Source organism: Polypterus senegalus, chromosome 3 (genome assembly GCF_016835505.1).
Source record: "Polypterus senegalus isolate Bchr_013 chromosome 3, ASM1683550v1, whole genome shotgun sequence".
Lineage (NCBI taxonomy): Eukaryota > Metazoa > Chordata > Cladistia > Polypteriformes > Polypteridae > Polypterus > Polypterus senegalus.
This window is the reverse complement of record NC_053156.1, coordinates 246958762-246974187: the sequence shown is the minus strand read 5'-3', so window position 1 is coordinate 246974187 and position 15426 is coordinate 246958762. Positions and strand designations below refer to the sequence as shown.

Here is a 15426-nt window from a genome sequence, read left to right as displayed (position 1 = left end):
ATGTCAAATAGATAAGCATTGTGGGGTTTACTTATAAGTCAAGGCTAATAATTTAAGCAATTCCAGTATTTACTTGTCCACCAATGTAAAAAAAAGTACCTTTGAAAAAACACCACAAAAACAATGTCCAAAATCCATAATCAAAGAATGACAGCCAATGAACACAACAACAAATGACAAATTGATCCCACTCAGCCCAATACTGTATAAAGTTAACAGAGTGGTCCTGTCCCCAGAGGCTCTATTTAAAATGCATAAAGCACCTAAGAAAAAGAACAAATATTAACACAAAATAATACTTAAAACAACATATTCATAAAGAAATAATAAGTGCCAAAGAAGAGCAAACATAAACCATAAGAATATTTACAAAATCTTATTTAAAGAACAATAAAAAATTAAACAAAAGGAAAACACACTTTAGCCAGGAATGAAACCCTGGTTGTACCATAACAGTATTACAGTTAAGCTGAGTTTTTATAACCAGGAAGAAAGTTTTTATAAATCAGCTTAGACTGGGACATTATTTTTGCGTTGGTCTCTAAATTAGTACCGTAATATAACCATCTAAAAACTGGCAGGTATTTACTGACATATTCCTCGTGTAACTGAGCATGCTGAACTGTTGCCATCCTTTCAGACAATTCAGCTTCTTTTAGTGACATCTTTAAAGATCATATGCTTCTGTTGCTTCCTCATAGTATTATAACATAGTAAATCCCAGGCTAAATCCATGCTGGCTGCCCACAGAAACACCTGTTCTGAGCCTTTGATCTTTTCCTTAATAATTGCTAATAATTATAACAATAATTGCTTCCATGAATTTACTCGTGTGGCTATATTCTCAATTTGTTAAAGCATTATAATAATGGCTTTAACATTCATGAGTAATAGTTTCCATGAAACAATATTTGTTATGTGACTGCAAATATAGTTCCTCCTACAGATGAAGACCGCTGAAATCCCACAAAGTCACCATGGCAGAGTTTACATTACGTATTTTGTCTTTGTTGCTTAACACATCTATTCCATTCGGGATCACAGAAACAAAAACAGCAAAGCTCATGGCTACTGATGAGTACACTCCCTGCTTTGAGTTGAGGAATTTCAGCAAACTCTGCAAAATGCATTGAACTTTTAAGTGTACCTGAGGGCTAGGGTGGAGTCTGCCAAATATGCTAGGCCAATTATTGGGGTCAAAAACGTGACCTGAGCTGGGAGGCAGCTGCGCTAACTGTTGCACTAATGTGCCTTCCTAAGACAAAGTTTTACTCCATTTCCACAATACTCTCTTATCCCTTATGTCTCTCTGCATCGCATGAGTCCCTATCACTATGACTAAAAAACACCCACTAAGCCTGAGAATCAAGGGATCAGTGTTACATACTCAGTCGGGCTATCCCTGTAACCGGAAGATCTGAGCTCATACACAGTGAGGAACATAATATGCTTAATCTAGCATACAATGAATCAATGTAGAACAGCAAGATATTTTCATAGTATTCTCATTTTGGTCAGCTAACCTACCCCTCAAATAAAAACACTGCATTTGAAGTATTCTCCTTTTGTAGCTATGCATTTAGTTAGACGATGTTTCCATTGCTGGAAACATATCTGGAACTTTTTCTGTAATACCCTTGAATTCCTTTGTCATATTATGATGGATTTTAGAAATGCTTTAAAATCTCCAGCATTTCATGGCATTTTTGAGTTTTTGGAAGAGACACAATGGGCAGATGATCCAATTTGGTAATTCATTTCTTGGTCAGGTGTGCATCATTGCTTAGGGCAGAGTCATGATGGATGATCCACTTCTGTCATTATTGGTCACATCTTCTCTCCTGTCCTGGAACCTCTTATCCACTCAAACAGACTTGACTTTTTTACAACATCCTCACCATATGCCACTTTCAACAGTCCAAGCGTATCAATAGCACTTTGAAGCAACGGTTAACAATACATAGCCGTTTCTGGAATTAACTTGTCACACTCTGTAAAGTATTCATGCACACATGAAGCAGATCCATCAGCACCATAAATTGTGAGGTGTAGTATGCTTATAGTACGCATGCATGAAACTTCTGTGTATGTACGATGCACATTGGGCAGGTAGTGTGAATTGGGTAGTGACATCCCCATGTTACATGGCTCTGTGATGTCACATCGGTCTTTGCAAAGCATCATGAGAAACTGGGAAAAAATGTTTGTCTAAGCTGGCTGTAGGGCAAATTTTAAGGGAAGATCACTGGTGAACCCAGAAGGTTGGCTGGGAAAAATTTTGGTGAATTTCGCCGATCAGCACTACTCATTACTTAACCCTCAATGGTTCCTTGGGGTGCGTTCTGCACCCCATGCCCATTTCTATGGCTACTACCATGTTATTATTAAAATTTCAGCACTTCTCCTCTAGGACATTGTAAGTGCACTAGTTTTTCATACGGTCATGCATAAAATGATAGAAAAAGTGTTAACGTCAATTATCGCTGGCATATTTTCATCGGGGGTGCAATATGCACCCCCAAAAAAACTTAATTTTTGACAGAAGTCTGTGGAGATTCTCAGCTATCCAGGTCATGGTTATCCTAAAAAAGAGTTATGCTGGACTTTGTTTCCATCCAGAGTGCTTTCTCAATTCTAACTGATTGGTTGGCACTGTATTGTAGGTGGATTGGGAGGACAACTGATTCAAATGAACGACTGTCGTTGAACAGAGGCGGTGGCCTTATACATAATCTATCACTGACCTACAATGCAGTTCTTTCAACTTTACCCAGACGGTTCCACAGTCGTTCACGCTGGGAGGATGACTGGTTCAAATAAACGACCGTCATTGAACAGAGTTGAACAACTAGTCCCATTCAGAGGACGATGTCCATTTAGGCACACAGTACATTCCCAGTAAGCCTGCCAAATATGGGATAAAGGTGTGGTGGTGCTGTGACAGTGCCACATCTTATCCACTGAATGCAGAGGTCTATCTTGGGCGGCAACCGAATGAAGTCAGAGATCATGATCAGGGTGCACGTGTTGTGAAAGCAATGGTATCACCTTGGTACAAAAGTGGTCGTAATGTAGTGGGAGATAACCTGTTTACAAGCGTTGCACTGACAGAAGAATTGCTTACACAGGGTATGACGTATGTAGGAACAATGCGCAAGAATAAACGAGACATTCCTCTGAGCATGATAGCAAAAAACAGAGACGAATTTTCTTCGATCTTTGCATTTGATGGCAACAAAACTTTGGTATCATATGTCCCCAAAAAAGGAAAGTCGGTCATCCTTTTGTCGACAATGCATCACGACAAGGCTGTTGATGGTATGAAACAAAAACCAGAGATCATCCTTCATTATAATGCTACTAAGAGCGGCATAGATAACATGGATCATTTGGCCTGCATCTACTCTTGCAAACGAAAAATCAACAGGTGGCCAATGGTCCTGTTCTTCAACATGCTTGACAGAGCTGCCATTGCCAGTTTCGTGATCTGGATGTGCAATAACCCTGATTGGAACAAGTCATCCAAAGCGATACGTCGTCGCCAGTTCATCGTGAGTCTCGGGGAGTCTCTTGTCGAGCCACTGATTAAAAGATGTTTGGACAATGCAGCCCAGCTCAGAAGACCGATCATGGATGCAATCCAACTTCTAGAGCTGGACTCTGGAGAACTAGAAGGAGGAACTGAGAGACCAGCTAAAATGAAGAAGACACAGGGACGTTGTCACCTGTGCCCGCGTGAGTTTGACAGGAAGACACGCAAATTCTGTGATAAGTGCTCTAGGCCTGCTTGTCCAGCACATTCTGTCAATAAATCAAATGTACTTTGTGACAAATGCATATAACTTTAGACATGTCATTTGCAGAAATCTTAAACGTTTGCATCTAAAAGGTGTGATAATATATATTTTACAATCTTATTAGAACATTGGATTTAAAATGGCACTTACATCGCGGCAGTGAAGGGGTCGGCTAGACGGAATGTGCATTATATGACCAGTCCCCTCCGCTGGACACTGCCGCAACCCCATTAACTGCACTATTTCACTGCATAAGCTGTGTATGCATCATGCACTTACCTAATAAACGCATCTTAACTTTAGTTCATTGAATTTGAGCTTGGTACCATTGAATTATATATACCAACGAATAGGGGTGCAATTTGAACCCCAAGGACCTGGAATGTAACTTTCTAACAAGGACCCATTGAGGGTTAACTGACATACTGGGGAAAAAAATAAAAACTGCACAAAATAAAATTGTATTTCATAAAACCAGAAATTTCACAACAGTCTTCAAAATGATCTTTAATACTGCTCCGTTTCTATCATCTGAACTGACAGTAAAGAGCAGAATACACTTGGAGGAGCAGTCACATGACACTTGGAAGGATGTGCCACAGTTTACCATTTGGCACTTTTATGGCTCCTTAGTGCAGTCAATTCTTGCTCATTCTGCCAGGCATGAAGGATTTACATGCAATTAATAACCAAATTATTCCTTTGCTGTGGTTTTACAATCTTTTTTTACTCACCTTTCATGTTTCTGCTGTATTATGGTGTCCTGAATGTCATTTGTAATTTCATGGCAGCTTGGGATAGTTACTAAGGAATAAGTTCCTAGTCAAAAAGAAGTGTCAGGATAATGCTGCTCATAAATTCCTTATTAGTATTATTGTATACATAAGTGAAGCCTTTAGCCCGCATTAGTGATAAATTCAGGATATACGTAGTAACATTTTTTACATGCATTTCTTTCTTTTTTTCACAACTGTAGTACAGGTGGAATAAATGGGTTGCTCAGGGTCACAAAGTGAGTGAAAGTTGGGAACTGTAATAGCATTTTTAATGTTTAAAGTCCAATGCCTTAGCCTCCACATCACACCACCCCACTATGACACCCTCTTTATCCATTATGACACAGAGGGTGGTACTGTACAGACGTTGGTCACTAAGTGATTCCCAAGTGAATCTAACTAGTAAGGTGCAGTGTGTGTACAGTTCTCATGTTACATTACAGTTTGTCATTTATTTATCTGATATTTCTACACAAAGTGATTCATAAATCATAAGCATTAACATACTACGTCAGTCCCTGGTAGGTGGTTGTCTACATTCAGGGCCAGATTGTTCTCATAGTGATTGTTCTTCTCTTGTGGATTTCACTACCATTCAGTTAATAAATTCCCATGTCAAGGGTAACTTGTAAACCATTCAACTCCACTTGACATCAGCTGTGATTAAGCCCAACTTAGAGTGAAAGAAGAACAATCTTCAGATGTTTCCTCGGTGAGTTCAGATTTCATTCACCATAGTAAGCTTAAGTTTCAGTGATGGACATGGATTTCGGCTTCTCTTTATTTTAAGCACCCTTTAATTATTTCAAAATTTCCATCATTTCAAATTGAATGCTGCCATACATATCAGATCTGTTACAGATTCAAATCATAATAGGATAATATCCCAGAGTAGAAATGTGACACTTGCTTCAGTCCCTGTCTATCATAAGACTTTAACTACCGTTCTATTGGAAATGGCAATAGGTGGCTTTGTGGTGGCATTCTTAAAAGAGATAACTTTAAATGAGATTTCCAGTGTCCCTCACTATTCTGAAATATGCAATATTGGTATGATATTGTGTGTGGAAGTATCAATACTAAATATATTATACAATTCTTTTCCTGTTAGAAAGAAGCAGTCTCTTTAGTGCGACATAAGAATCTGAGGCTTGTACTCCTGCTCTCTCTTTTTTTAATGTCATAGTCTCTGACCTGCCTAATCCCATTCACACTAGTGCTGGCCTGGTGCCAGTCCCAACAGAATTTGGCACAAAACAGGAACCATCCCTGGACAGGGGTCCAGCCTATTACGGAGCCTACTCTTTCACATTAGGGCCAAATAACCTAAACAGCCACCTAAGGAAGGAAAAAACAGAATACCCCGGGGTAAGGCCCATGAACAGCTACAAGCTCCACACAGACAATGTCCAGGCATGATCACTTGATCACTAGTCACTTGATTCCTGGGGCATCAGGCACACTGAGGCACCCATCTAAATGAACTATAATAGAGTCAAATCTCTAACCAGTCAAAATGGGGCTCTATGGTGAAGAACTGCCTTATTAAACTTTTTCACAGAGTACACATTTGTTATAGTTGATGGTTCAGAAGCTAAGTTGCAATTTTAATTCTTGTTTAGCCTCATAATACCTGACAGTTGATGCTGTAATTAGCCCACAGACATTATTCGCCTTCTGTCTTTTTCCACCCACCGCCAGAATTCTGTTCAGTGGGATGAATTGCATTATGAAGAAGGTGGAATGATAGCATGACAGGAATGTTTGTGAAGGCATTCAAACTATCAAGTGCACAGCATCCTTCTTGTGCAGAAATGTATATTCTGTACCATTTAGATGAAACCTCTTTTAAGTGAACCGGGGTGAAGTGGTCCAGGTGTCAGAAACTCAACTCCATCGAAGAACATACTCGCGCACACACACACATCGGGTCAATTTAGAGTAGCAGTTAACATAATTTATTTATTTAATAGTTTTGTTATTATTCACATTGTATTTGTCTTTTTATGTTTTAAGCATATTCACAATATTGATTTTTCTTCTCTTTGTTTATGTAAAATGATGTTTTTCTTTGATCATCCATCCATTATCCAACCCGTTATATCCTAACTACAGGGTCATGGGGGTCTGCTGGAGCCAATCCCAGCCAATACAGGGCACAAGGCAGGAAATAAACCCCAGGCAGGGTGCCAGCCTACTACAGGGCGCGCACTCACACTAGGGACAATTTAGAATCGCCAATGCATCTAACCTGCATGTCTTTGGACTGTGGGAGGAAACCCACACAGACACGGGGAGAACATGCAAACTCCACGCAGGGAGGACCCGGGAAGTGAATTCGGGTCTCCTAACTGCAAGACAGCAGTGCTACCCACTGCAGCACCATGCCACCCTTCTTTGATCATAATTTCTTTAATTATTTAATTTATAGCTTTTGTGTTTCTCTGTGTAAATAAATTTACTCTCATGTCCCTTCCGTTTTATGAGTGGTACCCCAAAAGGTTTGGCCACCTTTATGTCACCACTCCTGAGGCCTCCTTCTGACTATTTAGGCCAGTGTGAAGGATGTTCAGCAGTGGCGCATTGAAGCTGTGAAAGAGTTCTGTGAACATTTTTATCTTCCAGTATTTACCAGTTTTTTTGATTATTTTTGTCGGTCTGTTCTTGGATTCTTCTTTTGGGTTGTGCATTGCTTGTTTGCCTTTTAGGCAACTCCTTTTGCTCTTTTGAGCATTTTTGTTATATTTTCTTTAATAAATAAATATTCTTCATTTATAAAGACAATTTGTTGAATTGGCCTCTGCAAGCCAAGGCAGGTTAGTGGACCTGGGTTTAAGCGCATTAAAGAGGATGCCAGGCCTGGACGGTGAACCCTTTTAGAGGCCTCACACTCCTCTCTTGTTGTGGCCCGGACTCCAATTCATAAAAATAAGCATGTCTTTGGGATATGAGAGGAATCTCTGAGTACCCGCTGGGACAACATGCAGACTAAACATATGCAGTAACCCAGCAAGGAATCTAATCTATGTGCCACCATACTGCCTTTGAGACATTGCTCTTAGTGTTATTCTAATGTACACTGCAGTCTTTCCATACTTTTGGTTAGCCTTTTTTTCCTTTACGGGACTGAGTCTATTATAGCAGCATCAGGAACCAGAACAAGACAGAAAATCAGTCCATCACAAAGAAAACTGACATACGGCAACCAAACATAAACTTGCCAGTTAGTTCATATGCATGTCACTGTTGCTGAAAATATAAGTCCAGAACATACATGGATGGATGGATGAGTTTATATAATGAATGGATGGACAAGACTGTTGTCAACTTTATCCAGATTGGGAGGTGAGTCCAGAACCACTGTCCAACGTACTACTGATCTTCTGAAGGGATCTCACGTATAGCCCAATTTTTACACATCTAGACTATGTACAGAGCCTATGAAAAGATTTCACAATTTATTATTAAGCAACAGTAAATCACAGTCAATTTAATTTGGCTTTTTTGACACTGATTAAGAGAGACTCTTTAATGTCAAAATGTAAACAGATCTCTGCAGAGTGGTCTAATTTAAATACAAATATAAAACACTAAATAATGAATTGCATAAGTACTCACTCAGTATTTACTCAGTATTTAGTAGATGCACCTTTGGGGGCCATGACTGCCTGTAATCTGCGTGCTCAGGGCTCTTCTTCTCAGGCTTTCTCAGGTTGCACATGGATTGTGAATGAACAGCCTTCTTCAATTCAGACAGTAATTCTAAATTTAACTGAGATCTGCAATCTGACTTGGCCACTCCAAGATACTGACAAGGTTCTTTTGAAGCCATTCTGTGAAGCTTTAGCTTTACACTTGGGGTTACTGTCTAGCTGGAAAACAAATCTTCTTTTAAGGTTTCTCGCAGGCTGCATCAGGTTTTCTTTGTGGGTCTTCTGTATTTTACTGCAGTCATTTTAACTGCTATCCTCACAATCCTTCCAGGACCTGCTTCCACCACCATACTTTATGATGGAAATGGTGTGTTTTTGATGATTCACGGTGCTTGACTTCAGCAAAACATGGCATTTAGTTTGATGGCCAAAATGCTCAATTTTGGTCTCATAAGACCACGGAACCTTCTTCTAGCTGACTTCAGAGTCTCTCTTGCAAACTCTAGCAGAGATGTCATGTGTATTCTCTCAACTGTGGCTTTCCCTTCCCCATTTGTCTTTCATAAAGCTCGGATTAGTGAAGCACACGGGCACACAATTGCTGATTGTGCAGTCTTTCCAATCTTAGCCACCATAACCTGTAACTCCTTCAGAATCCTCATGGGTTTCTTTGTGGTGTCCTTCACTAGTCTTCTTCTTGCATGCAGTTTTTGAGGATAGCCTGATCTAAACGTATTTATAGTTGTATCATTTCTTAATGATTGATTTACCTGGACTGAAAGGGATATCTAGTGTTTCTTCTATTCACTCACTGACTTGTGATTTTCAATCACCATTTTCAAGAAGTTCCTTGGCGCGTTGATTTTGTTTTCAATGTGTAAGTTCAGCCACAATACTGGCTCAGCACAGGCTGGACCTTCCAGATAACGTGCATTATATTACAATCAGTTGAAACCCCTTGACTACAGGTGGACTCCATTTAACTAATTATATGACTTCTGAAACCAACAGGCTGCACCAGTGATGATTTAGGTGGGTCATGTTAAAGTGGGTGAGTTCTTATACAATCGATTATTTTGTGTTTTGTGCTTGTAATTAATTTAGGCCACTTTGCAGAGATCTGTTTTCACTTTGACATTAAAGACTCTTTCTGTTGATCGTTGTCAAAAAAGCAAAATTCAATCCACCATGGTACGCTTTATAACAATAAAATGTGAACACTTACAAGGGGTGAATACTTTTTTTACAGTCTGCTCTGGTAACAGGTGGTATTGGAAATATAAATAAACAAAAATTGTATGAAGTGATAACAGTCTACTGGCACTAATGTACAAAAAGCATGTACTTAACTTGCAGTGATAAGGTCACTAAATCCATGCATAGCCATGTTTTTTGCACTTCCTTCATTTATTACAGGGTCATGGGGCATATACTGACAGCATTATGCCCTAGGACTCAGCCCCAGACAGAACAGCAGTCCATTGCAGTGAATACTCACTCACACCTGGCTACATTAGCCTCACTGATGGTCTAAAAATGTGTCTGTTTGTTTTGTGAGTGGACCTCAGAATCCCCCCATGAAAGCACAATCTCCAAAGAAATGTGCACATTGCACACTGGGTCCTTAGATTTGGAGCAAAAACATTCAGGCTTAAATCACCAGATACAGCGTTCGCCGATCAAACTCTTTGACCTTCGATTAACTCCGGGCCAGCTAGTTCCTCCGTGAAAGCACTTATGATGGCAGCCAGTGCCCATCATCTTGCCTTTCATCTGCTTATTTTCATTGAGTGGTTGTAAATGGCTGGATACACTTTGCTGTGAACATCTATAAAGTCCTGACAGTTCCAGTATCTTCCATCCATCAACTGCAAAGCCCACTCAATCCATAATGTCAAACTGGCAATTGATTCATTTTTGGGAATTTAATATGGGTTATTATTTAAAATCAGAGGAGGAAACAATGCATCTATAATTAAGTGAATTCAAACAGAAAGCCTACAAGCTTGAAATAAGGAGGAACATGCCAAATAATTGAAATGTTCATTTGCACACTCTAAATCCATTTCTGTGTGCCCTGGAAGTGGCAGATAAGAAGGCCATCTAAGTTGCCGCACTGGCAGAGATCCCGATCGTCACATGAACTGCCTGCAAACAAACACATCTCAATGAAAAAGAATCAAGAATACAGCCCAGGCCAGCACAACAGAGCTCAGGCTGGTGGAGCAGACAGAGCAAATGACCTCACCGCATCCATCCGAAGCAGTCAGGCTTTGCTTTTTTTTTTTATCTTTGACTGGCTGCATAAATAATGTAGGCCTTCTGCAAAGCAAGTGTGCTGTGCGCATGTGGCTTGTTGCATCACCAAAGACCAGCGTGAGACGAAATGGAAAGTGGATTCTCAGTGACCTTCCGCAAGGTCAGACTAGTGGAGAGTGCCTCCCTCTCATGCCTCTGGTCGATCTTTATTCTTCCCCTCCTCCCTCTTTCTCACTCAAATCTATGTAAATATTCCTTTTCTCTCTCTCTGATTGCCCCACCATTGTCATCCTTTCAGTCTCCTCCCCGACCAATATTTGATTTCACAGCTGCTGTCTAATTAACAGAACATCAATGTTATAAAAGCCTCAGCTGGGAGGCAAAAACACACCCGGATTTTGGTTAAATCCCCATTAAAATTCAACTCCTCTTTATCGCTTGGTCTTCTTAAGCCAGTAGTGTACAACTGCTACTTTTAGATAATGACTTACGGAGGTTTGGAAATAAATTGTACTCGGGGCAGCTGCTACTGACTTAGCATTTAGTCAGTGAGCATTCAGCTGTCATCCACAGCATCAGTAAGAACCTGAGTCTGCCGTCAACACTGTTCACATGACTTCTCGAGACATCTGTCTAACAAAATAAACCTTTTCTAATAAAATGACCTTCTTAATTAATACTACCTCAAAAAGCTTTACACAGAAACTGCAGTATAACTTACATAACACACAGAACCTGCAACTTTGTGCCCTGTGGTCTAACGCACTGGAAATTCTGAGAGCAAAGCAAACCTCCTCATGCCAGAAAGGTTTTATTAAAGTTATAATTGGTAGTGAAGCACAGACACGCTGAGAGAGGGGAAAACCCCAAATAACTGAAATGTTCATTTGTACTGTCTAATTCCAGATCTGTCCATTTCTGTGTGTCCTGCAATGGAGTGGATTTCAAAATATATGGTGAACAAGAACATGTCTACCGCTTAAATCTATAGAGCCATAACAGCTGGAGAGCAGTACTGAGGTCTCCATGTGGCTGTGACTGCTTGCATAGGAGGGCACCCTTATCACAGCTCTCTCACCCAGCCTAAAAATCATAATTTCTTTCATAAATTTTGATGTAATCAGCACATCATGTTCTACATATTTAAAACATAATTACTTTAAGCCATGTGAATTTGCCAAAATATATTCGAGATTACTCTATAGTTAGTTTTTCCCATTTTAGTCTACCATAAAGGCAAACCTATTTTAAAAACCTTTGAAATTCACATTTTTTCAGAAACTATAAAATATTTACACTACTGTATATGATAGTTGTTAACTTCAAAAGCTCAAAAAGTGAGCTTTAAACTGAACTTTTGGATTGATGTTTTAAAAGCCCTAAATGATTATGCCAAACCTTGTAGATTTCTGAGAAGTGGTTTGGCATTAGCTTGAATCAACTTTATAAACTTGGGACTTCAAAAGTTCAAAGCTGAATACAGTGGAACCTCAGGTCACGAACATCTCTGAACACGTAGAAATCTGGTTACGACCAAAAGGTTTGCCAAACATTTACATCTGTTCACGACCACACACTCGGGTGACGAACAAGCCAGTTTCCCTTCCGGTGCGTAGGCGCCAATGATTTCCGCACGTGTTCAGTTTCTCCCTGTACTGTACATTGTTCTCGGTGCATCACCCTGAGGGACTCTCCTTCAAAACTGTAACCTCCTCTCAACCCAGCTTCCTCCTGTGGTATAGCGGGTCCACAGCTCCCGTCAAAAAGGCCAGTTTTAATAAATAATCACAGCACTTGTGGCTTAGCGAGGGGGCGTGGTGGTGTGTGGCCGAAGTGGTTCCTGAGGAGTTCGTGATGTGGCCATTTCCCACCTAAGTGCACAGGTGAGAAGTGTTCCGCATCCGTAATTGCCACGACTACCATGTCCTCTTCATAAATAGAAGCGCGAGTCAGCCAAAGGGAAAAAGAAGAGAACAGGAAAGAATGGGAGGTTGCAGGAGAAGGCAGGAAGCAGGAGGAAAAAGCCGGTGCAGGAGACAGAGAGACAGCGAGTGCAATTGACAGTGAGCACGAGAGAGAGTGAAAGAGAGAGCAATCGAGTGTGAGAGAGAGAGAGAGAGAGAGCGGGCGAGCACAGGCAGGCTCGCATGCAGCTGGGCAGGGAGCATGGGTGTTTGTCTCAGTATTATTCAATGTTTTTACATTTAGTTTACTATTACATTGTGCATTCTATCGTATAATTAACTATTTTTGTTCTTAAAAATCTTTAAAGAAAATATATTTACATACAGTTCGTATGGTCTGGAACGGATTCATTGTATTTACATACAATCCTATGGGGGAAATTACTTCGGGTCATGACCAAATCGGGTTACGACCAGAGTTTCGGAACGGATTATGGTCGTGACCCGAGGTTCCACTGCATTTGGAAACTCACCTATAAATCTAATCATATTTTAAGATTATTGAATACAAGTTGTCCATAACATTTCATTAGAATCTGTCAATTTGTTTTTGAGTTACAAGTGTACATAAACTTTTTACCGCAGACACACAAACACATAGGGACACAGACACACATCTTTTCTAAAAGGCTCAAAACATGTTATAGGGATATCAGAATGTGTTTTTCTCTTGAATCCCTTATGTTTTTCATAAAGCAATACTACCTCCACATCTATCTAATATAAAAAAGATAAATGGATATTTTTCCGATATACAAATCCACACCTTTAAATCCATTTGTACTGGAGGAGACCATAAGCTATGTTCCTTGCAAAGTTTTTCCACGTGGGAAACTCTGTTCAGTGACTGCTTCTGCACTTTTCTAAAAGAATTGCATCTATGAGGCATTTTTAGCATGTGATGATGTTTTGCAAAGTTGCTCCCCACTGTTGGTATAGTCAGTGAAATTTTGGTTAAGGGACACAATTTTTGACCCTTTTTTAGTGACTTCACCTACACCTTCTTCCACCCAAGCAGCATGAGGTACCCCTGCTAATATGAAATATTGAGAAAAAAACAAGGAAGGAAGGAATAACACAAAGTAAACACAAACAAAAAAGTTAAACTAAATAGAGAAACCAACCTTTTCTGGGTTCTCAAGAGCCCACCATAAGAGGTTTTGAACTCCTGCCTGTCTCCTATTGTTGCCAGTGGCATAGCTGGGGGGGGCAAGGGGGGACATTTGTCCCCGGGCGCAGCAGCTGGGGGGCACCAAATTGATGTTATGAAATTTTAGAATGAAATGTTTTCCATTCTTAAATGCACTAAAAAGTAAATAAAAAACATTTGCATACTCAGTCCATCACTCCATCAGTATGAGGATATCTTTTTCCTATGTTTTTTATCTCTTTCTGATTTCGAAGCACATATTAGTTCTATATACCCAACAGACAATAATTTATCCCCTCCACTACTCTAACATGCTTGACTCCCACCCAGAAACATTGTTGACGTTATTAAACAGGTCGCACAACTGACATGAGGCATTAGTGTATCATTGTCTAAGTTGTTGCAAACTCCATTTCTGTGTGCCAAGTGATTTGTGTTTATGTGTTTGATAGAAAATTTACTGGGCTGTGGTGAAGTATTCTAGTAGATGGCTGCAAAAGTCTAGATGTTTCCCCATCATATTTTCATACGAATAAATTGTAAGCAATGCAGTTTTTATAAATATATAATTATTTTGCTTTATAATTTGCTATATACTTTCTTTAAAATAATTTTTAAATGCGGAAAAACAATTTTTACTTACAAAAACTAATGACGGATTTAGATTTTAAAGAACACGAGGCGGCATTATCATTTTCGGAGACTTATATGAAATTTTTTTCTTAAAATACTATTATTTTACATACATTTTTAAAAATTTTCTTTCCCTTCCCCATTGCATTTTGGCAAACAGGATAGGGCGCGAAATCTTCAGTTGTCCCCGGGCACTGAAAACCCTAGCTACGCCTCTGATTGTTGCTTGTCCACTTGCCCACTTTTATAAAACAATCCCTTCTCTCACCTCATCTCCCAATTTTATACTGAGTCATTTTTCTCCCCTCAGTGAACCCTTGCACCATTTCACCTCCTAACTCTATGCTCAGTGGCTAAAGGTGGGTTTAAATCTTCTGCTGGAGTCAGAATCACTTTCAGAGTCAAAGGTGGATCTTTCAAGTCTTGTGGCATACCAAGACACACAAACCTGGGACAGTCCCAGAGAACGCTGTACATTTGACTTCTGTACACCTTAAACCTCCAGATTTCATGGAGAGCATCTGGACTGCCATACCTAAAAATGCTATACACTCTACTCCTTCCACTCAGAGATCATTTTATTCACTTCTTGTTTTTTCTTGGATGGAACTAATTCATGTTACTGTTCTAAGATGTCCAGTATAAGCAGAGGGAATTACATTCTTTGGGGGTATCCCTATTCCAGTGCTGGGAAGTTAACTTACATTGTCACTGCCATTACTGTACAGTGGAACCTTGGTTCACGAACGTCTCGGAACACGTACAAATAGGTTTTATGACCAAAAAGTTCGGTAAACTTTTGCATCTGTTCTTGACCATTGACTCGGTATACGAACAAACCAGTTTCCCTTTCGGTTTGTGCGTGCCGATGATTTCCGCACGTGTTCATTCTTTCCCTGCGCATTCCAGCGAGCGAGAGCAAGAGAGAGCACGATACACACACACACAGGCGCGCGCGAGAGAGACACACACACACAGGCGCGCGCGAGAGACACACACACGCGAGAGAGCGAGAGACAGGTTGGATGCATAAGGCAGAGAAGGCAGTTAAAGAATGAACAGGGCTTGTCTTTGTTTTCACTTCTGTTTACAGCAATCGGTGCGTAGCGTGCATTGTTGCAATGTTACTTTTCTTGGTGATTTATTAACTCTTTTAGGGCGGATGTCGACTTTTGTCGACAGGAGGGATAGAGG

The 15426-nt window shown here is 40.1% G+C and overlaps 1 long non-coding RNA gene across 4 annotated transcripts in view; it reads right to left on the bottom strand.

Annotated features, from left to right (window-relative positions):
• Positions 1-15426, bottom strand: part of LOC120526038 — a 159868-nt gene that overhangs the window by 29664 nt on the left and 114778 nt on the right. The window contains exon 8 of one of the 4 annotated variants that reach the window (XR_005633067.1): positions 13618-13691. The exons of the other annotated variants lie outside the window; for them this stretch is intronic. This is a non-coding gene — a long non-coding RNA (uncharacterized LOC120526038). Of the gene's footprint in view, positions 1-13617; positions 13692-15426 lie in introns of those variants that run through there. 4 annotated transcript variants of the gene reach the window in all.